Source organism: Choloepus didactylus, chromosome 14, assembly GCF_015220235.1.
Source record: "Choloepus didactylus isolate mChoDid1 chromosome 14, mChoDid1.pri, whole genome shotgun sequence".
NCBI classification, from domain to species: Eukaryota; Metazoa; Chordata; class Mammalia; order Pilosa; family Megalonychidae; genus Choloepus; species Choloepus didactylus.
The window spans coordinates 16,896,125-16,918,237 of record NC_051320.1 but is presented as its reverse complement, the minus strand read 5'-3'; the positions used below and the strand labels follow the sequence as shown (position 1 = coordinate 16,918,237).

General features: G+C 42.2%; 1 protein-coding gene across 2 annotated transcripts in view; it reads left to right on the top strand.

Annotated features, from left to right (window-relative positions):
* Positions 1–22,113, top strand: part of CA8 (carbonic anhydrase 8) — a 292,778-nt gene that overhangs the window by 95,007 nt on the left and 175,658 nt on the right. The gene's annotated exons all lie outside the window — the stretch shown is intronic.

The window sequence follows — 22,113 nt, the reverse complement described above, 5'->3', positions numbered from 1 at the left end:
CCACTCCCCATTCTTTATCCTCATTCTATAACCTGTTAACATGTTTCATGTTTGAGTTTACATATTATAACTAGTTCATGTCAGTGAGACCTTGCAACATTTGCCTTATAGGTCTGTCTTTTTCACTCAATATAGTGCCCTCAAGATTTCTTCATCAACCCATTTTTAAGACATTTTTGTTCATGCACCATTCATTCTCTCCTAAGTAAACAACTGATGGTTCTCTGTATACTCACATATTTATGTATTCACTGCCACCACCACTATCTATATAAGAATATCTCCATTTCGTCCACAAAAAAAGAAGGAAGAGTCAAAGAAGATAGAGAGCCAAAAAAAAAAAAAAACAAAAAGAAATAAAAACATAACAGCTAGGAAGTATTAAGAGGAAACATAGCATTAAACCAAAGTAGAATAAAGAGTCAGACAACATCCTCAATGCCAGTAATACCATACCCCTCCCCTATGTCCCCCATATGCATTTACCTTTGGTATATTGCCTTTGTTACATTAAAGGAAGCATAATACACATTTTTCTGTTAATTATAGTCTCTAGTCTGCTTTGATTGTATTTTTCCCCCAATCCAACCCTGTTTTTAACACCTTGCAAAGTTGACATTCATTTATTCTCCCTCATGTAAAAACACATTAGTACCTTTTATCACAATCATTGAGCACCCTGGGTTTCACTGAGTTCTTTATTTATTTATTTATTTTTTATTTAAATCTTCATTTTACTGAGATATATTCACATACCACGCAGTCATACAAAACAAATCGTACTTTCGATTGTTCACAGTACCATTACATAGTTGTACATTCATCACCTAAATCAATCCCTGACACTTTCATTAGCACACACACAAAAATAACAAGAATAATAATTAGAGTGAAAAAGAGCAATTGAAGTAAAAAAGAACACTGGGTACCTTTGTCTGTTTGTTTCCTTCCCCTATTTTTCTACTCATCCATCCATAAACTAGACAAAGTGGAGTGTGGTCCTTATGGCTTTCCCAATCCCATTGTCACCCCTCATAAGCTACATTTTTATACAACTGTCTTCGAGATTCATGGGTTCTGGGTTGTAGTTTGATAGTTTCAGGTATCCACCACCAGCTACCCTAATTCTTTAGAACCTAAAAAGGGTTGTCTAAAGTGTGCGTAAGAGTGCCCACCAGAGTGACCTCTAGGCTCCTTTTGGAATCTCTCTGCTACTGAAGCTTATTTCATTTCCTTTCACATCCCCCTTTTGGTCAAGAAGATGTTCTCCGTCCCACGATGCCAGGTCTACATTCCTCCCTGGGAGTCATATTCCACATTGCCAGGGAGATTCACTCCCTTGGGTGTCTGATCCCACGTAGGGGGGAGGGCAGTGATTTCACCTTTCAAGTTGGCTTAGCCAGAGAGAGAGGGCCACATCTGAGCAACAAAGAGGCATTCGGGAGGAGGCTCTTAGGCACAACCATAGGGATGCCTAGCCTCTCCTTTGCAGCAACCGTCTTCCCAAGGGTAAAACCTATGGTAGAGGGCTCAACCCATCAAACCACCAGTCCCCTATGTCTGTGTTTCACTGAGTTTTATAGTCCCAGTCTTTATCTTTCTTCTTTCCTTCTGTTTTCCCACATGCTCCAAAAACTTCCTCTTTCAACCATACTCATAGTCATCTTTTCATACTTAGATTGCTGTGCTACTAGCTCCCAAAATTGTGTTCCAAACCTCTCACTCCTGCTTTTTCCTTTCTGTCTGTAGTGCTCCCTTTAGTGTTTCCTGTAGAGGAGGTATCTTGTTCACAAACTTTGTCATTGTCTGTTTGTCAGAGAATATTTTAAGCTCTCCCTAATATTTTATTTTCCCTCTTTTTAATTTTTATTGGGATTGTTCAGATACCATACAATTATCCAAAGATCCAAAGTGTACAATCAGTTGCCCCTAGTACCCTCATACAGCTGTGCATCCATCACCACACTTACTTTTTGTTCAATTTTCAGAAACTTTTCATTACTTCAGACAAGAAATATAGTGAAAGATGAAAAAAAAGAAAAAAAGAAAAAGAAAAGGAAACTCAAATCCTCCCATATCCCTAACCAAACCCCCTCAATTGTTGACTGATAGTGTTGATATAGAACATCTGTTACTGTTTATGAAAGAATGTTGAAATACTACTAACTGTAGTATATAGTTTGCAATAGGTATATATTTCTTCCCTATATGTCCCTCTATTATTAACTTCTAGTTGTATTGTCATACACTTGTTCTGGTTCATGGAAGAGTTTTCTAATATTTGTACAGTTAATCATGGACATTGCCCACCAGAGGATTCAGTTTTATACGTTCCCATCTTTTGCTCTCCAACTTTCCTTCTGGTGACATATATGACTCTTAGCTTCCCCTTTCCACCTCATTCATGCACCATTCAGCACATTCATTCACATCTTGCTACTGACACCTCTGTTCATTTCCAAACATTTAAGTTCATCCTAGTTGAACATTCTGCTCATACTAAGCAACCACTCCCCATTCTTAAGACTCATCCTATATTTTGGTACTTTCTATTTCATGTCTATGAGTTTACATAGTATAATTAGTTCTTATCAGTGAGACCCTGCAATAATTGTCCTTATGTGTCTGGCTTATTTCACTCAGTATATTACCCTTGAGGTTTTGTCATCAACCTATTTTTTTAGATGGTTTTGTTCATACACCATACATTCAATCCTAAGTAAACAATCAATGGTTATCTGTAAGGTCACATATATATGTGTTTACCACCTTCACCACTATCTATATAAGGGCGTCTACATTTCTTCTACAAGGCAGGAGGGAGAGTCAAAGAAGGTAGAGAGGCAAAAGAAAGAGGAAAAAAATGACAGCTAGGAAGCTGCAAATGAAAAAGTAACCTTAAATCAAAGTAGAGTAGAGTCAGACAGCACCACCAATGTCAAGTGTCTAACATGCCTCCCCATCCCCCCTTCTTATCTGCATTTACCTTGGTATATCACCTTTGTTACATTAAAGGTAGCATAATACAATGATTCTGTTATTTACAGTCTCTACTTTATGTTGATTGCATCCCTCTCCCAATGTCTCCCCATTTTTAACACCTTACAAGGCTGACAGCTGCTTGGTCTCCCTCATAAAAGAACATATTTGTACATTTTATCACAATTGTTGAACACTCTAGATTTCACCAAGTTACACAGTCCCAGTCTTTATCTTTCCTCCTTTCTTCTGGTGTCTCACAGGCTCCCAACCTTCCTCTCTCAACTGTATTCATAGTTATCTTTGTTCAGTGTACTTACATTGCTGTGCTACCATCTCCCAAACCTGTGTGCCAAACCACTCACTCCTGTCTTCTATCACTCTGTAGTGCTCCCTTTATTATTTCCTGTAGGGCGGGTGTCTTGTTCACAAAGTCTTTCATTGTCTGTTTGTCAGAAAATATTTTGAGCTCTCCCTCATATTTGAAGGACAGCTTTGCTGGATACAGGATTCTTGATTGGTGGTTTTTGTCTTTCAGTATCTTAAATATATCACACCACTTCCTTCTTGCCTGCATGGTTTCTGCTGAGAGATCTGCACATAGTCTTATTAAGCTTCCTTTGTATGTAATGGATCACTTTTCTCTTGCTGCTTTCAGGATTCTCTCTTTGTCTTTGACATTTGATAATCTGATTATTAAGTGCCTTGGCGTAGGTCTATTCAGATCTATTCTGTTTGGAGTACACGGTACTTCTTGGATCTTTAATTTTATGTCTTTCATGAGAGATGGGAAATTTTCATTGATTATTTCCTCTATTATTTCCTCTGCCCCTTTTCCCTTCTCTTCTCCTTCTGGGACACCAATGATATGTACATTCTTGTACTTTGTTTCATTCTGAAATTCCCAGAGACATTGCTCATATTTTTTCATTCTTTTCTCCATCTGCTCCTTTGCATGTAGGCTTTCAGGTGTTTTGTTCTCCAGTTCTTGAGTGTTTTCTTCTCCTTCTTGGGATCTGCTGTTGTATGTTTCCATTGTGTCTATCATCTCTTGTGTTGTGCCTTTCATTTCCATAGATTCTACTAGTTGTTTTTTGAATTTTCAATTTCTACCTTATGTATGCCCAGTGTTTTCTTTACAGCCTCTGTCTCTTTTGTGAAATATTCTCTAAACTTTTTGAATTGATTTAGCATTAGTTGTTTAAATTCCTGTATCTTGGTTGAAGTGTATGTTTCATCCTTTGACTGGGTCATAGGTTCACTTTTCTTAGAGTAGGTTGTATTTTCTGTTGTCTAGGCATCTGACCTCCTAGGCCACCCCAATCAGGTTTTCCCAGATGAGAACAGGTTCAGGTCACAGAAGGAGGAAATATTCAGTATCTGATTTCCTTGATGGTTTCTCTTAGAGGATTGATACACCTGTGCTTTTCTGCCTGGCAGGTGCTTCTGTCAGCTGTCACCATCTGGTATAAGAGGGTGTGGCCTATGGCTCTCTTCCCCCAGGCTTTGGGGTCTGGTTCCAGAAAGGGGGGCAGTAGAGCTGGGCCCCTCCCTTTCCTCTTGGGAAGCTATGTCCCCTCCAGAGAGGTCATCTGCATATCAATAAGTTCTTTGTTTTTCTGTATCTGCTGATCAAGGTGTTTTGATTTTAAAATGGCTGAGGCTGTCTTTACTGCAAAGTGCTGTCAGCTGAAAATAGCTGAGGTTTTCTCTACAGAGAGAGAAAGGGACAGAAAATTTCCCAGCTTCACCCATCAGCCAGAGATAGCACCCGATCCTCTGGGCCCCCCATCCTGAGACAGATATGTCCCCCGACTCTCCCAAGGTCTGTTGTCACCAAAAGCCTCTGCTTATTGAGGATTCACTGTCTGTATTGAGCAGTCAACGTTAAAATCCCAGTTGGAGCTGGGCTGAGAGAGTGCTGCTCTCTAGCACTGTGAGGCTTCCATGAGGGAGGGGCTCTCGGCTCTCAGCGCGGGTCTGCAGTTTTACTTACAGATTTTATGCTGCAATCTCGGGCATTCCTCCCAATTCAGGTTGGTGGATGATGAGTGGACAGTCACGTTTGTCTCCCCGCAGTTATTCCAGGTTATTTACTAGTTTTTTGGTCATTTATGAATTGTTCCAAGGGAGGACTAACAGCCTTCCGCTCCTCTCTATGCTGCCAAAGATTTCCTCTTCCCATCTTAGAACTCTCTTAAGGCATTTTGTATTGTGCTTATCCTATTTTGCCTGTTTTCTTTTATTTTGAATTCTTTTGGGGGTTCTGTCTCCAATTTCTAATATTCCTTTTCTCCAATCACTTTATTTACAAGTTTTTCTAATTCTAATTTATGTTATTCCTTATTGTTTTCCATTAAAAATAACGTTTGTATCAAAACGTTAGGTAACAGTTTACATTTGCTCTGTGGGGCATATTTTTTTCTGGTGTGCTTTCATTGTTTATAAGGAGATTGGTTTCTCTTTCTCCCCCCCCTTTCTTTTCCTTTTCCTTTCCCTTTTCCCTTCTCTTCCCCTACTTCCCTTCCCTTCCCTTCCTTTCCCTTCTCTTCTAATAATAACATTGTCTAGAAATCGACCATGGTTCTTTTCTACTGCTCATTTTAAGTGAAATGAGTTTTCCTGTACTTTTAAGAGGGTGGGAGGTGAGCCTGAATATCTTTTCTATCTTCATAGCCCTAGAGCTTCTTCATCTGTAATTTTTATGAAATGATGAAAAAATATAGCCCATTTTCTGAGCTCTGCTCCACTGCTCCCCTCCCCTCAGGTTTATCTGGACTTCTCTTTTACTTTACCCCACATGTCCTTGCCTGATGAACTTAGATTCTACTCTCAGAATTTTCTATTCAGTGTGGTGTGTGTTCTAGAAGTAAGCTCAGGACTTGGAAAGTATTGAGAATTCATAGGACCAAAACCATTTCAGCGTCTGCTGACATTTTCATATCCCCATTGCTCTCACCTCTAAATCAGAGTTCGCAGAATGCCTTGCAAGTCTTGTTGCTGTACTTAGTGAGCTACTAAGGGCTTTCCTGTTCTCAGGCCATGCAGATGCCCCATTTTTCTCTTTCCACTTTCTCCCATGTGAATGCAGATACCAAGTGGGTCATGTCACTGTTGATGGCTCATCCCCAGTGCTCATGTTGTTGGGGTTCTTGTCAACTAGTTTTATGGTAGAACCTTATATGCTTTTGATAGTGTGATTTTACCCAAGAGAGGGCTTCCTTGTACTTCTTAGACCATACCTAGAAGTCATTCTATTCGTTTAGAGCTTGATATGAAATGCAGATACTGCTTCTAAAGCACAGGGGAGATGTCAAAGAGACCATCTAGGGTTTTTCTTACAGTGGGGAAATCTCTAAATCTGCTTAAATCTGATGGGTTTCCTTAAATTTTATATTTGAACTTTATTCTGAGTCAGTTATAATGAGCTTCAGAAAGGAGAAATGGGTGATTGGGACCATTCCATTTCCTTGTTAAAAAATATTCCCCAACCTAGAAGAATATCTGTCTGTTGTCTATGAATATCTTAGCCTCTTGAAATCACTTTGTTTTTAAATAACCAGGCTTCAATCCTCTATTAAGACTAACATTTAGAAAGTCCTTAACTATAAAGGTATGTGAAGATCTAACTCAATATAAGCCTACGGATATAGGCTAATCATATATACGAGGAAAGACATCATGGTTGAATCATGGTCAACTTTTCATTATTAGAGAAGAAGACATGGAATTTACACTAAGTTTCAGAGACCAGTTATTTACATGTGTAGGGGTGTAAAAACAATGAATAGTTCTTTCCCGAACTGCTGCTATATAAATCTGGAGTACATCCTACTTTAGGAAGTTGTTCTGTAATAAAATATAAGGCTTGGATCTATTAAAAACAACAATGCCCTAGTATCATTGAACGTTTCACTTACTCAGGAACAGAATAATTAATGGGATTAAAAATCACAATTATGACTTTGACATGTCTAGTTTCTTTGGTCCAATTGTCAATTATCATAAACATCATATACATTTTTCTGTGTATTTCCTCATCAACATGTAACAGCCTGTTTATTTTCCTTGAAAGAAAGACCCTAAGGCCTCCATTGCACTTTCATTTGAATGTAATATTTAGGATAATTTTCCAAAGGGACCAATAGTTCCCAATTTAATCTGAAATCATAAGAGACATGAGTAACATCAATAAAACAGTATTTGGGGTTTCAGTTTCTCACCCTTATCATTAAGACTCACTGCCTCCCATCATCAATATTTACTGAGCACTAATAGTATATAGGTACAATAGAACATATGGAAAACATTGTCCCTGCTCTTGAGGAGCTTACATTCTAAAAGAAAAAAACTACACCTCTTTTTAAATGATATTTTGGTTTGGTGTTTTCTGCAAAGTACTGAGGAAATAGGCTCTATAGGGGGAGCTTTGGGTATAACTTAGCCCCATCATTATTTAGAGAATAGAGGAAGAGGAAGGATTTGAAGGCAGACAATGATGGACCATTCAAGATGGGTAGGGCTTGCAGGGAGATGGACACAATCTCTTCAACTGAGGGGAGATTTGGTGCAGTAAATAGGATGAGGGAAATAGTTTGGGGGATGCAAGCAAAGCAAGTAGCATGGTATCTTAGACATTGAGTGCAGCAGAAAGATCATGCAGCCTTTTTCCAAGTACATGGCCCCCAAATAGGAATGGTTGGTGACAAGACAGAAGAAGGCTAAAAAAGGAAGGTAATCCTGTGCACCTGACAAATAAAAAGAATAAAGGATCAAAATGGAAGACAGGCTACAAGAGTATCTAGAAGTTCTTAAAAACCAAAAGCGGAAGCACAAAGCTTACAGTTAGTGCTGCCAAACATCATGATGGACCAAGACCACGTGGCTTATGACTTCCTAAGTTAGAAAATGCCATATACCAAACATTTAAATAAACGTTACTTGTATTCAATTGATAGCTCTTCCCCAATAGAAATTGATATTTTTTTTTTTTTTTTTTTTTTTGCAGTGGGGAGGAGGGAGAGAAAGGAGAATGGTTCATGGTTGGGAACAGTAGTTATACATCTAAATTATTGTTGTTATGATAAACTCTGTATGTTTAAGTTTGATAAAAGCACATTAGCTGCTAAAAGGGAATAAGGAATAAATTTCTAAAAATGTACAATTTCTTTTAGAGAAGTTTTAGAACCAAAAGACTAATTTACATGAAAGGTGTAGAGAAAGTAGTTGAAAAGTCCATTCATAAAACTTTTCTTCCACTTATATCAACTTAATACATGTGTTCCTAACAATTATACTTGGAATGTTCATGAAAATTTCATAAGACATTAAACAAAGTAGTCATCATCAAGTTATTTCTCTGTTAACTATTTTTACAGCACCTGCGTGTTAGGCAAGTATCAAAAAAAAAAAAACAAAACAAAACCACAAAAGCAAAAAACCTAAAAAAAGCTAAATACATACATTTTTTGTTTTACTGCTGTGCTTGATATACATAAAGTAATGGTGTATTAGTTAGGGTTCTCCTTGGAAACAGAATCAATGAGAGATGTCTCTTATTATCAAATTGTAAAAGTGACTCATGCAACTGCGGGAGCACACGAGTCCAAATTCTGCAGAGCCGTCAACAAGCTGTCAACTCCAAGGAAGACGTCCGACGAACTCCTCGGGAAATGAACCGACAACTTTGACGAACTCCTCAGGAAACAAACCGGCAACTTTGAAGAACTCCTCAGGAAATGAACCGACAACTTTGACGAACTCCTCAGGAAACGAACTGGCAACTTCGACGAGCTCCCCAGGAAAAGCTTCACTGAGCAGCTGAAGAAGAAGTGAAGGTTCTCTAACCGTCTGGCTTATAAGCCTCCAACTGATCACCTGGACCAAATCCAGCCAATTGCATTCTCTCACTGTGGAAGCACGCCCCTTGATGAGTCATCAATCAGCTGCAGTCAATTGACTGATGATCCGACAAACCAACCAGCCTCAAATAGCCTCACAGGAATCGTCAGGCCAGTGCCCGCTTGACCAGACAGCTAGGCCACCTAGCCAAGTTGACACATGAACCCAACCATCACAGTCCACCCCTTGTCAACTTGGCAGTCGTACACATCACCTAAAACCATATCTTCAAAATGAATGTTACAGCTTATGCCATATGATAAGGGGATAAGACAGAGAAGAAAGCAAAAATATTTTCTTCATAGACAAATACAAACATAATCATCACAAAACGAGGAGGAAATATTCATATCATCATAGTCCTCGTTTCTGTAACTGGTCACGTGGCCGTAGTTCATATTTATCACGACCTTCTTCCACTACCCATTCCATGTTTCCTTCACCCTCAGCAAGCACTTCAGCTGGCCGTGGTTCTTTGCCTGGTGGGGTGACCCAAACCTTCACTCCTGAAGTTTCTTGGCCATTGGTAGTCCTGCCTGGATTGGGTTGTTGCAGTTTTCCATTGACTTGAATCACGGGGCATGGTAGTACTAAGAGATGCCCCAGGGGATCTCCTGTACACCAGGAAAACTCTTCTTTACTTCCATTGTGTAGTTGCAGTGCTATTTCCCCTTGATAGTCAGGATCAATCACCCCAGCCAGTACAGTAATCCCCTTACTTGCCTGTTGATTCAGAGGCATAAGAAGCCCAAAGTGTCCAGGTGGCAGCCTTAACTTCCAGTTCAATGGGATTATTGTTGTGTTTCCTGGTGGAAGCACTCCTCCTTTTGGAACCAAGACTTGTAGACCAGCAGAGCTTAAACTTGCAGGGACAGGAAGCAAAAATTTCCCTAGTGGATCACTAGGAGTGATAGTGAGTGGTGCTACTCCTGTTTCCACCCCTTGATTCCTGGACCCATGAATCCTGACTATGGGAGAAACAGCACCATAGAGTGGACGCTGATTCAGAGCATACACAGCCTCCTGGAGAACACTGCCCCAGCCCTGCAAGGTATTGCCACCTAGTCGGCACCGTAATTGAGTCTTCAATAGGCCATTCCACCGTTCTATCAACCCAGCTGCTTCTGGATGATGGGGAACATGGTAAGACCACAGAATTCCATGAGCATGTGCCCATCCCCTCACTTCATTTGCTGTGAAGTGGGTTCCTTGGTCCGAAGCAATGCTGTGTAGAATACCATGACGGTGGATGAGGCATTCTGTAAGTCCACGTATCGTAGTTTTGGCAGAAGCATGTCGTGCAGGGAAGGCAAACCCATATCCGGAGTATGTGTCTATTCCAGTAAGAACAAATTGCTGCCCTTTCCATGATGGAAGTGGTCCGATGTAATCAACCTGCCACCAGGTAGCAGGCTGATCACCCCGAGGAATGGTGCCATATCGGGGACTGAGTGTGGGTCTCTGCTGCTGGCAAATTGGACACTCAGCAGTGGCTGTGGCCAGGTCAGCCTTGGTGAGTGGAAGTCCATGTTGCTGAGCCCACGCATAACCTCCATCCCTACCACCATGACCACTTTGTTCATGAGCCCATTGGGCAATGACAGGAGTTGCTGGGGAAAGAGGCTGATTGGTATCCACCAAACGGGTCATTTTATCCACTTGGTTATTAAAACCTTCTTCTGCTGAAGTCACCCTCTGGTGAGCATTCACATGGGACACAAATATCTTCATGTTGTTTGCCCACTCAGAAAGGTCTATCCACATACCCCTTCCCCAGACTTCTTTGTCACCAATCTTCCAATCATGTTCCTTCCAAGTCCCTGACCATCCAGCCAAACCATTAGCAACAGCCCAGGAATCAGTATACAGACGCACCTCTGGCCAGTTCTCCTTCCAAGCAAAGTGAACAACCAGGTGCACTGCTCGAAGTTCTGCCCACTGGGAGGATTTCCCCTCACCACTGTCCTTCAGGGATATCCCAGAAAGGGGCTGCAGTGCTGCAGCTGTCCACTTTCGGGTGGTACCTGCATATCGTGCAGAACCATCTGTAAACCAGGCCCGAGTCTTCTCTTCCTCAGTCAACTGACTGTAAGGAACTCCCCAAGAAGCCATAGCTGTGGGCTGGGCAAGAGAAGGTAAGGTGGAAGGAGTGGGGGCCATGGGCATTTGGGCCACTTCCTCATGTAACTTACTTGTACCTTCAGGACCTGCTCGAGCTCTATCTCGTATATACCATTTCCATTTTATGATGGAGTGCTGCTGTGCACGCCCAACTTTATGGCTTGGTGGGTCAGATAACACCCAGCTCATGATAGGTAACTCAGGTCTCATGGTAACTTGGTGGCCCATGGTTAAGCGTTCTGTCTCTGCTAAGGCCCAGTAGCAGGCCAACAGTTGTTTCTCAAATGGAGAGTAGTTATCTGCAGAAGATGGTAAAGCTTTACTCCAAAATCCTAAGGGCCTGCGTTGTGATTCTCCTATAGGAGCCTGCCAAAGGCTCCAAACAGCATCTCTATTTGCCACTGACACTTCCAGCACCATTGGATCAGCTGGATCATATGGTCCAAGCGGCAGAGCAGCTTGCACAGCAGCCTGGACCTGTTGCAGAGCCTCATCTTGCTCCGGTCCCCACTCAAAACTAGAAGCTTTTCTAGTCACTCGGTAAATGGGCCGGAGTAGCACACCTAAATGAGGAATATGTTGTCTCCAAAACCCAAAGAGGCCAACTAAACGTTGTGCCTCTTTTTTGGTTGTAGGAGGGGCCAGATGCAGCAGCTTATCCTTCACCTTAGAAGGAATATCTTGACAGGCCCCACACCACTGAACACCTAGAAATTTTACTGAGGTGGAAGGCCCTTGTATTTTTGTTGGATTTATCTCCCGTCCTCTGCCACGCAAATACCTTACCAACAAATCTAGAGTAGTTGCTACTTCTTGCTCACTAGGTCCAATCAACATGATATCATCAATATAATGGACCAGTGTGATGTCTTGTGGGAGGGAGAAATGATCAAGATCCCTGCGGACAATATTATGACATAGGGCTGGAGAGTTGATATAACCCTGAGGTAGCACGGTGAATGTAAACTGCTGGCCTTGCCAGCTAAATGCAAACTGTTTCTGGTGGTCCTTGCTGACAGCAATTGAGAAAAAAGCATTTGCCAGATCAATAGCTGCATACCAGGTACCAGGGGATGTGCTGATTTGCTCCAGCAATGATACCACATCTGGGACAGCAGCTGCAATTGGAGTCACCACCTGGTTAAGCTTACGATAATCCACAGTCATCCTCCAAGACCCATCTGTTTTCTGCACAGGCCAAATAGGAGAGTTGAATGGGGATGTGGTGGGAATCACCACCCCTGCATCCTTCAAGTCCTTAAGAGTGGCATTAATCTCTGCAATCCCTCCAGGAATCCGGTATTGCTTCTGGTTCACTACTTTGCTAGGCAGAGGCAGCTCCAGTGGCTTCCACTTGGCCTTTCCCACCATAATAGCCCTTACTCCAGGAGTCAGGGAACGAATGTGAGGATTCTGCCATTTGCTGAGTATGTCTATTCCAATTATGCATTCCGGCACTGGGGAAATAACCACAGAATGGGTCCGGGGACCCACTGGACCCACTGTGAGACGGACCTGGGCTAAAACTCCATCAATCATCTGACCTCCATAAGCCCCAACTCTGACTGGTGGACCAGAGTGACGTTTTGGGTCTCCGGGAATTAATGTCACTTCTGACCCAGTGTCTAATAATCCACGAAATATCTGATCATTTCCTTTTCCCCAATGCACAGTCACCCTGGTAAAAGGCCGTAGGTCCCCCTGGGGAAGGCTGGGAGTGATGTTTTGAAGAGGAGCAAGCTTGCTAGAGAGGAACGTCCTGGGAGAAAGCCGTTTTGAGGCCAGAGCTTTGGAGCAGACGCCAGCTGCCTTCCTAGCTAACAGAGGTTTTCCGGACACCATTGGCCATCCTCTGGTGAAGGTACCCGATTGCTGAGGTGTTACCTTGGACGCTTTGTGCCCTTAAGACTGTAACTGTGTAGCAAAATAAACCCCTGTTTTATAAAAGCCTATCCATCTCTGGTGTTTTGCATTCTGCAGCATTAGCAAACTAAAACAAATGGATATCAAGCAACTAATTTTTTTAAATTAAATTCAGTTTTATGGAGATATACTCACATACCATACAATCATCCATGGTGTACAATCAACTATTCATAGTACCATCAATACAGTTATGCATTCATCACCCCAATTGTATTAGTTAGGGTTCTCTAGGGAAACAGAATCAATGAGAGGTGTCTCTGATTATCAAATTGTAAAAGTGACTCACGCAATTGTGGGTATGCACGAGTCCAAATTCTGTAGAGCCGTCAACAGACTGTCAACTCCAAGGAAGATGTCCGATGAACTCCTCAGGAAACGAACCGGCAACTTCGACGAACTCCCCAGGAAATGAACTGGGATCTTTGACGAACGTGTTCGATGAACTCCTCAGGAAACGAACCGGCCACTTCGACGAACTCCTCAGGAAATGCTTCACTGGGCAGCTGAAGAAGAAGTGAAGGTCCTCTATCTGTCTCGCTTATAAGTCTTCAACTGATTAATTGGATTAAATCCAGCCAATCGCATTCTCTCATTGTGGAAGGCATGCCCTTTGGTGAGTCATCAGTCACAGCTGCAGTCAACTGACTGATGATTTAATAAACCAGCCTGTTGGTTTATTAACCAGCCTCAAATGTCCTCACAGCAATTGTTAGGCCAGTGTTTGCTTGACCAGACAGCTGGGTCACCTGGCCAAGTTGACACATGAACCTAACTATTACACCAATCTATTTTTTTTAATAAGAAATTTTATTTTGAGATAAATTCAAACTTACAGGAACAGTTGCAAAAACAGTATAAACCCCATACATAGAACTCCAGCAAACCCTGACCCCCTCCCCCAATACCCCGATCCATCACCTTTAACATCCTGTCACATCATATACCCTCCCTCTCTCCTGCCCTCCCTCCCTCCCTCCCTATCATCCATCATCTATTGCTCTGTATTCTGAACATATGAAAGGAAGCTGCACACATCCTTGAAAAAACACTATAATTCACATATACACTTCCCATGAACAAAAACATTCTTTTATGCAATCCCATTAAACGCAGCTAAGAAGTTCAAGAAATTCAACCTTGATACAAAGCTTACATTCTATATTTCCTTTTTTTTTTTTTTTTTTTGCTTAAGTCCCATCTATGCCCCTTTGAGCCTCCTTTCCTCCATCCTCAGATCCCATCTAGGATCATCCTTGGCCTTTAACTGTCATCTGTTTAGACTGTCTTTTTTTTTTTTTTTTTTTCAATTGTGGAAATATATATACAGCCTAAATCTTCCCATTTCACCCCCTCCCTAGCAGTCCATTAGTGGGATTAATCACATTTAGAATGTTGCAATGCTATCACCTTCCCACCATCCCTTTCTAGAAGTTTCCCTTCACCCCAAACAGAAACCCTACACTCATTTCTTAACTCCCCATTGCCCCTTCCCCCGCTTCTCGGAACCCCTACTCTACTTTTCATCTCTATGGTCATATTCTCTGATACTTTCTTTGTGTTTAACATGGGGCTTAAATTTAACATCTTAAATCTATAACAATCTTGTTTTTCTTTGATTTCAACTTAACTTCAATATGACACATAAACTATGTTCCTATACTCCCTCATTCCCTACTTTTATGAAGTTCTTGTCAAAAATTCCATATTTTACATTGAGTCCAAAACCACTGATTTATCATTACAGTTTATGTATTTTAGATTCTGTAGGAAGTAAATAGTGGAGTTACAAATCAAAAATACAGTGATTTTTGGTATTTATATTTACCATGTGATCTTTAGTGGTACCGTTTATTTCTTCATGTAGTTTCAGTCAATTGTTAATGTGCCTTCCTTTCAGCCTGCTCAACTCCCTTTAGCATTTCTTATAGGACTGATCTACTGGTGGTGAAGTCCCTCAGCTTTTTTCTCTGTCGGTAGGGTTCCCTTTAGTATCTGAAGTAGGGCAGGTCTTTTATTAGCAAAATCTCTCAGCATTTGTTTGTCTGTGAACAATTTAAGCTCTCCCTCAAATTTGAAGGAGAGTTTTGCCGGATAAAGTATTCTTGGTTGGAAATTTTTCTCTCTCAGAGTTTTAAATATGTCATGCCACTGCCTTCTCACCTCCATGGTGCCACTGAGTAGTCACTACTTAGTCTTATGTTGTTTCCTTTGTATGTGGTGAATTGCTTTTCTCTTGCTGCTTTCAGAACTTGCTCCTTCTCTTCAGTATTTGAAAGTCTGATCAGAATATGTCTCAGAGTGGGTTTATTTGGATTTATTCTATTTGGAGTTCACTGGGCATTTATGCTTTGTGTATTTATATTGTGTAGAAGGTTGGGGAAGTTTTCCCCAACAATTTCTTTGAATACTCTTTCTAGACCTTTACCCTTTTCTTCCCCTTCTGGGACACCAATGAGTCTTAAATTTGGATGTTTTATTTTATCTATCATACCCCCTGCGATCCATTTCAATTTTTTTTATTTTTTTCCCCATTCTTTCTTTTGTTCTTTCATTTTCTGTTTTGTGGTCCTCAAGGAGGCTGAGTTGCTGTTCAGCTTCCTCTAATCTTGTATTATCAGTATCCAGAGTCTTTTTATTTTGGCCAACAGTTTCTTTTATTTCCAGAAGATCTTCTGTTTTTTTAATTTACTCTTGCAATTTCTTCCTTATGCTCTTCTAGGGTCTTCTTTATGTCCTTTATATCCTGTGCCATGCTCTTCTTCATGTCCTTTATATCCTGAGCCATGCTCTTGTTGCCTGTCTGTAATTCTTTGATTAATTGTGCCAAGTACTGCGTGTCTTCCGATCTTTTGATTTGGGTGTTTTGGTTTGGATTCTCCATATCATCTGGTTTTATCATATGTTTTAAGATTTTCTGTTGTTTTTGGCCTCTTGGCATTTGCTTTACTTGATTCCTAATTTGACAGTACTGCAGCTTGTTGGCGTACACTTTCTCTAACCAGCAGATGGCATCCCTGAGTCACCTATTCCCCTCAAGTCAGTTCTCCCCCAGTTTGTCTTTGTGGTGTGTGGGGGTCTGATTCTTGTGGGGTCCAATTGGTGCACCAAGTTTGGGTGTGTTGCTGGTGCTGTCCGCCCTGAATATGGGGCATGTGTCTGGGTGGTTAGGCAGGCAGGACAGCTTTAATAATCAAACCTCCCAGGTGTTCCCGGAGATTTAAGGCTGTTGCAGGAGCCTAAGCCTTCATTTCAGTCTTTCCACCGATTGTCTCTGCCGCTGACCCACGAGTCCTTGATATTCGTGTAGGTTCCCTGGAATTTCCAAGCGGTTCCCTCTTCCCAGCTGTGCTCTTCCAGGACCTCTGCTGAGGGAGGGCCGTGCCACATCATTAGTGCATGCCAGCCCATCAGGGAAGCCCTGGGTCACTGGGCCATGCAGGAGCGCTCCCAGCCCGCTTCAAAGATGGTTGAATGGGATGCGTTAACTTCCCCCTTTTCGCACAGCTCCGCCCTTCCAGCTCCAGGACAATCAGCTGTGGGTGTATTAAAGGCCACTGTCCATGGGCAATATTGTGGCTTGTGTGTAGTGCTGCGGGAAAGATTCCCTGTCACACTGGGTTTCTTGGCGTGGCTCTGGGCTGTGGGTCTAGCCCCGGGCAGGAGCGTTCCCCGCCTGCTGGGGAGATGGCTGCAAAGAATGTGTTTTTTTTTCTCCTTTTGGCTCCCCTCTGCTCCTCTGGTCTCGAGGCAATCAGCAGCAGGTGTGGGAAGGGGTATCCTCCACGCCAGACACCAAGGCGTTAGCCCAGCCCGCTCCTGCCGTGCTTCACTGCACGGCTCTCCCCGTTGTATCTACAGCCACTCCTGGACTTTTTTTTTAAAGAACTAGTTTGTCTCTAAATGCCAGCACACTGTTTCCCCACCCTGCAGTGCGGCCGCGGGACTTTCAGCCAACTCACTCACTCGTTTAAGATTGCAGGCTCCTGTTTTTACCAAATGCATATTCCCTGTGGATTTAGCAGACCTTGTCCAGCTGGTGCATCGCTGGCAGTGGTATTCTGGGTCACTTTCTGGTTTTTATCTAGTATTTTTCAAGGAGGTGTTTTTTTGCCCTGTCTCACCTAGCCGCCATCTTAGGTTCTCCACCCCAATCTATCTTTGAATGTTTTCCTTACACCGGGAAGAATCAGAGTAAGAATAAAAAATAAAAGTAAAAAAGAACACCCAAATCTTCCCCCTGTCCCACCTTATTTTTTGTTTAGTTTTTGTCCCCATTTTTCTACTCATCCATCCATACACTGGATAAAGGGAGTGTGATCCACAAGGTTTTCACAATCACGCTGTCACCCATTGGAAGCTACATTGTTATACAATTGTCCTGGGTTGAAGTTTGATAGTTTTGGGTATTTACTTCTAGCTATTCTAATACATTAAAACCTAAAAACAGTTGTCTATATAGTGCGTAAGAATGCCCACCAGAGTGACCTCTCGGCTCCATTTGAAATCTCTCAGCCACTGAAGCTTTATTTTGTTTCATTTTGCATCCCCCTTTTGGTCAAGAACGTGTTCTTAATCCCATGATGTCAGGTCCAGACTCATCCCTGGGAGTCATATCCTGTGTTGCCAGGGAGATTTACACCCCTGGGAGTCAGGTCCCACATAGTGGGGAGGGCAGTGAGTTCACCTGCCGACTCACGCAACTAATTTTTACTGCACCCTTACTTGTACGTTTGTTCTTGGGTTGCCTACAACATTTAAACACAAATAAAATGAATGTAACAAAAATAATGAAAGCAAACAGCTGGTAAGTTTTTTTTTAATTCAGTTTTATTGAGATATATTCACATACCATATACATATAGTCATCCACAGTGTACAATCAACTATTCAGAGTACCATCATTTAGTTATGCATTCATCACCGCAGTCAATTTTTGAACATTTTCCTTATTCCAAAAAAAAAAACAAAAATAAGAATAAAAAGAAAAATTAAAAAGAACACCCAAAGCATTCCATCCCCCACATCCCACCCTAGTTTTCATTTAGTTTTTATCCCCATTTTCCTACTCATCTGTCCATACAATGGTTAAAGGGAGTGTGAGCCACAAGGTTTTCACAATCACAGTCACACCATCTAAGCTACTTGGTTATACAGTCGTCTTCAAGAATCAAGGCTACTGGGTTGCAGTTCAACAGTTTCAGGTATTTCCTTCTAGCTATGCCAATACACTAAAAACTAAAAAGGGTTATCTATATAGCGCATAAGAATGTCCACCAGATGACTTCTCAACTCCATTTGAAATCTCTCAGCCACTGAAACTTTATTTCATTTCATTTTGCATCCCCCTTTTGGTTGGGAAGGTGTCCTCAATCTCATGATGCCAGGTCCAGGCTCATCCCTGGGAGTCATATCCTGCATTGCCAGAGAGATTTATACCTCTGGGAGTCATGTTCCACATAGTGGGGAAGGCAGTGAGTTCACCTGCTGAGTGGGCTTGGAGAGAGAGAGGCCACATCTGAGCAACGAAGTGGTTCTCTGGGGGAGACTCTTAGGCACAGTTATGAGTAGGCTTAGCCTCTCCTTTGCGTAAAAAGCCCCATAAGGGCAAACCCCAAGGGCTTGGCCTACCAAATTGGCAGTCCTCAGTGTTTGTGAGAATATCAGTAAAACCCAGGTGGAGAAGTCCAACATTTCCACATTTTCCCCCAGTTCCAAAGGGGGGCCTTGCAAATACATTTTTATTTCCTGCCCAAATTACTTTGGGATGTATCAGGATTCCACACTAACCTGTACAAACCTACCAGATCTCACTTTCTATTCAAAGTTCCATGTAATTATGGTGTTTGAATAAACTGACCATACATGCTAAATTATTCTGTGTGCTAGAGAAAATATAGATCCTGCACCAAATAAACATCTCTTCCCCTGGTCTCACATGGAAGTTGAAGTTTTAAAACACAGTCAATATCATCCTTTACCCTTTTGCCTGATTTGCCTTAGTCCTAACCAGATCTGCTTCATTCATATCTCTAGTTGAAGTCTGATCTCTTTTTCAGCTTTCTAAACAGTTGCTGTGTGAAGTAACACTGACATTCATAGCTGCCAAGCTCTGGCTCTGAGTCTCAGGTGTCACACAGATACCCAGAGTTCCAGAGACTGACCAGGCTATATACAAAGAGCTCAGCATCTCGGAATTTGGAGATAACCATTACAACACAGGAATAGATTCGACTAGCCGGTCACTTTACAAATAATGGAATGTGAACTGTTTCTGCCCTTCTCCAGAGTAAACTGGGTCACAATTTTGTCTAAAGGGACACTTCTGCAGCTGCAGTCAAAGGTGTGCACATTGAGACTGTGTAGTCTACAGATATACATGGTTCAACATGTAATACCTGTGGTATATCTATTTCTCCCACAGCCTTGAAAGTGCTTCAAATCTTAAAGTACCCACAATAACTGCACTTGTGACTGGAACCAATTATCCCTTTTATCCCTCACCAGGGCAAACCAATACATAGGCAGTTTTCTTTGCTCAGACATGAAAGCAATTTTTATACTGGCCCTTGTGAAGCCACAATGTACCTAAAGTACTATGCCAAACATTTGTAACCTGTATAGAAATTCCACTTCCCCATATGAGCCACCTGAAGATGAAAACAGATAACTCCTTGTTCTAGTTTGCTAATGCTGCTGGAATGCAAAACACCAGAGATGGATTGGCTTTTATAAAAGGGGGTTTATTTGGTTACACAGTTACAGTCTTAAGGCCATAAAGTGTCCAGGGTAATGCATCAGCAATCGGGTACCTTCACTGGAGGATGGCCAATGGCGTCCGGAAAACCTCTGTTTGCTGGGAAGGCATGTGGCTGGCGTCTGTTCCAGAGTTCTGGTTTCAAAATGGCTTTCTCCCAGGATGTTCCTCTCTAGGCTGCAGTTCCTCAAAAATGTCACTCTCAGTTGCTCTTGGGGTATTTGTCCTCTCTTAGCTTCTCTGGAGCAAGAGTCTGCTTTCAACGGCCATCTTCAAACTGTCTCTCATCTGCAGCTCCTGTGCTTTCTTCAAAGTGTCCCTCTTGGCTGTGGCTCCTCTTCAAAACATCACTCACAGCTGCACTGAGTTCCTTCTGTTTGTCAGCTCATTTATATGGCTCCAGTGATCAAGGCCCACCCTGAATGGGTGGGGCCACGCCTCCATGGAAATATCCAATCAGAGTCATCACCCACAGTTGATTGAGTCACATCTCCATGGAAACACTCAATCAAAGTTTCCAATCTAATGAACACTAATACGTCTGTCCCCACAAGACTGCATCAAAGAACATGGCTTTTGGGGGGACATAATACATCCAAACTGGCACAGCTTCCTTTCCAGGGTTTTCCTGGAGAGCACACCCTTGATGTATCACATGCACCTGAATTTTTTCTCTGGCTCTGCTTCTAGGAGCCCTGACCTAAGGCAGCTGGTACCAGGAATGTCCGGGAAGCAGAGAGTAGGAATGGGATACTGGAGTTGGATCAGCCACTGGCCAAGGCAATAAGGACCCATCCTCAGGAGGTCTAGATGACCCCTGGTCTGCTGTAACTAAGGCATTCACAGGTGGTGAGCTGGGATGGAATACAAGTAGAAGGGATGCACTGCTGTGCAAGATCTCTGGTATTTAAAGGGTATGGAGGGAAAGAGACAACACAGAGACAGTGGAATTGGGTAGCTGTTGCTGGGCACTCTTGATACACCAAATGGCAAGCTCAGGTTGATTAATCATAATTTAAAGTGAAGTGTGAGAATCAGAGGGCCTCACTGGCAGCATTTAAAGGCACTCCTGTCCCTCCCCTAAACCCAATTACCTTCATCCACAGTGCAGAGAAAGCTGAAGAGCAGACACAGGACTTAATTAAGAGCGACAGACCTTGGGACAAGGCCACATTCTCAGCCAACATAGGATTCCTCCGTCAAGGTCAAGGCCCTAATAGGGCCTTGAGATGGTGTATCTACGTAGATCCCTGGATGCTTAAGTTCTTGTATCAACTTGGCTAGGTTATGGTGTCCAGTTTGAACAAGCAAGCACTGGCCTGATTGTTACCATGAGGGCATATAATCAGCTGATTGCGTCTGTATCTGATTACATCTATGGTCAACAAAGAAGATTGCCTTCAGCAATGAAAGAGGTCACATCCAATCAGCTGAAGGCCTTAAAAGGAGAGCTGAGGATTTCAGCAGGCAGAAAGAAGCATTTCTATGCTACCATCAGCCAGCCCCTTTCTTCTGGGAAATTAAGCTTCACTTTTACTGGAGTTTAAAACTTGCTGCCCGCCCTACAGAATTCAGACTTGCCATTCCCCACAGTCACATGAACCATTTCTTATAATAAATCTCTTAATATGTACACACACACACACATACACACATGTATCTTGCTGGCTCTGTTTCTCTGGAGAACCCTGATTAATTCAACCCCAGATCCCTCTGAACCACAACCTCTGGTTAGAAGATAGAGTACCCACTGCTCTTGTTTAAAGTGTATGCAAAATCATCCAACGAGGCAGGTGCCTTAGAAGACACTGGCTGCTCCCCTTGAGATCTCTCCCATCCTCCCCTCCTGGCCACCTGACAATAACTAGGGTCAAATCTCAGCATGACCCAACTGTGGATGTGCAGGGCCTACAGGGAGAAAAGGGATTATATACAGAAGGAGCTACAGGGCCTGGGGCATGTGTACCAGGGAACCAGAGCATCTGCTTGGAGAGGACTCTGGGGATACCGAACCACAGGGGACAGAACAGAAAGCTGAACAAGGGAGGCATTGTCAATACAGGGACATTCTTCAGTGACACAGTAGATAAAACCCTGGCAAGGGCCCCAGAAGATTTTTTTTTAATGTAGTTTTATTGAGATATATTCACACACCATAGAAACCATCCTAAGTATACAATCACTGGCTCACAGTATCATCACATAGTTGTGCATACAACCCCATAATCAATTTTAGAACATTTTCATTACTCCAGAACATAAATAAAAATAAAAAAGGAAACCCAAATCCACCCATACCCCTTATCTTCCCATATTATTGATCCATAGTATTGGTGTGGTACATTTGTTACTGGTGATGAAAAAGTATTAAAATATTACTGTTAACTATAGTCTGTAGTTTGCAATAGGTACATTTCCCCCCATAAACCCCT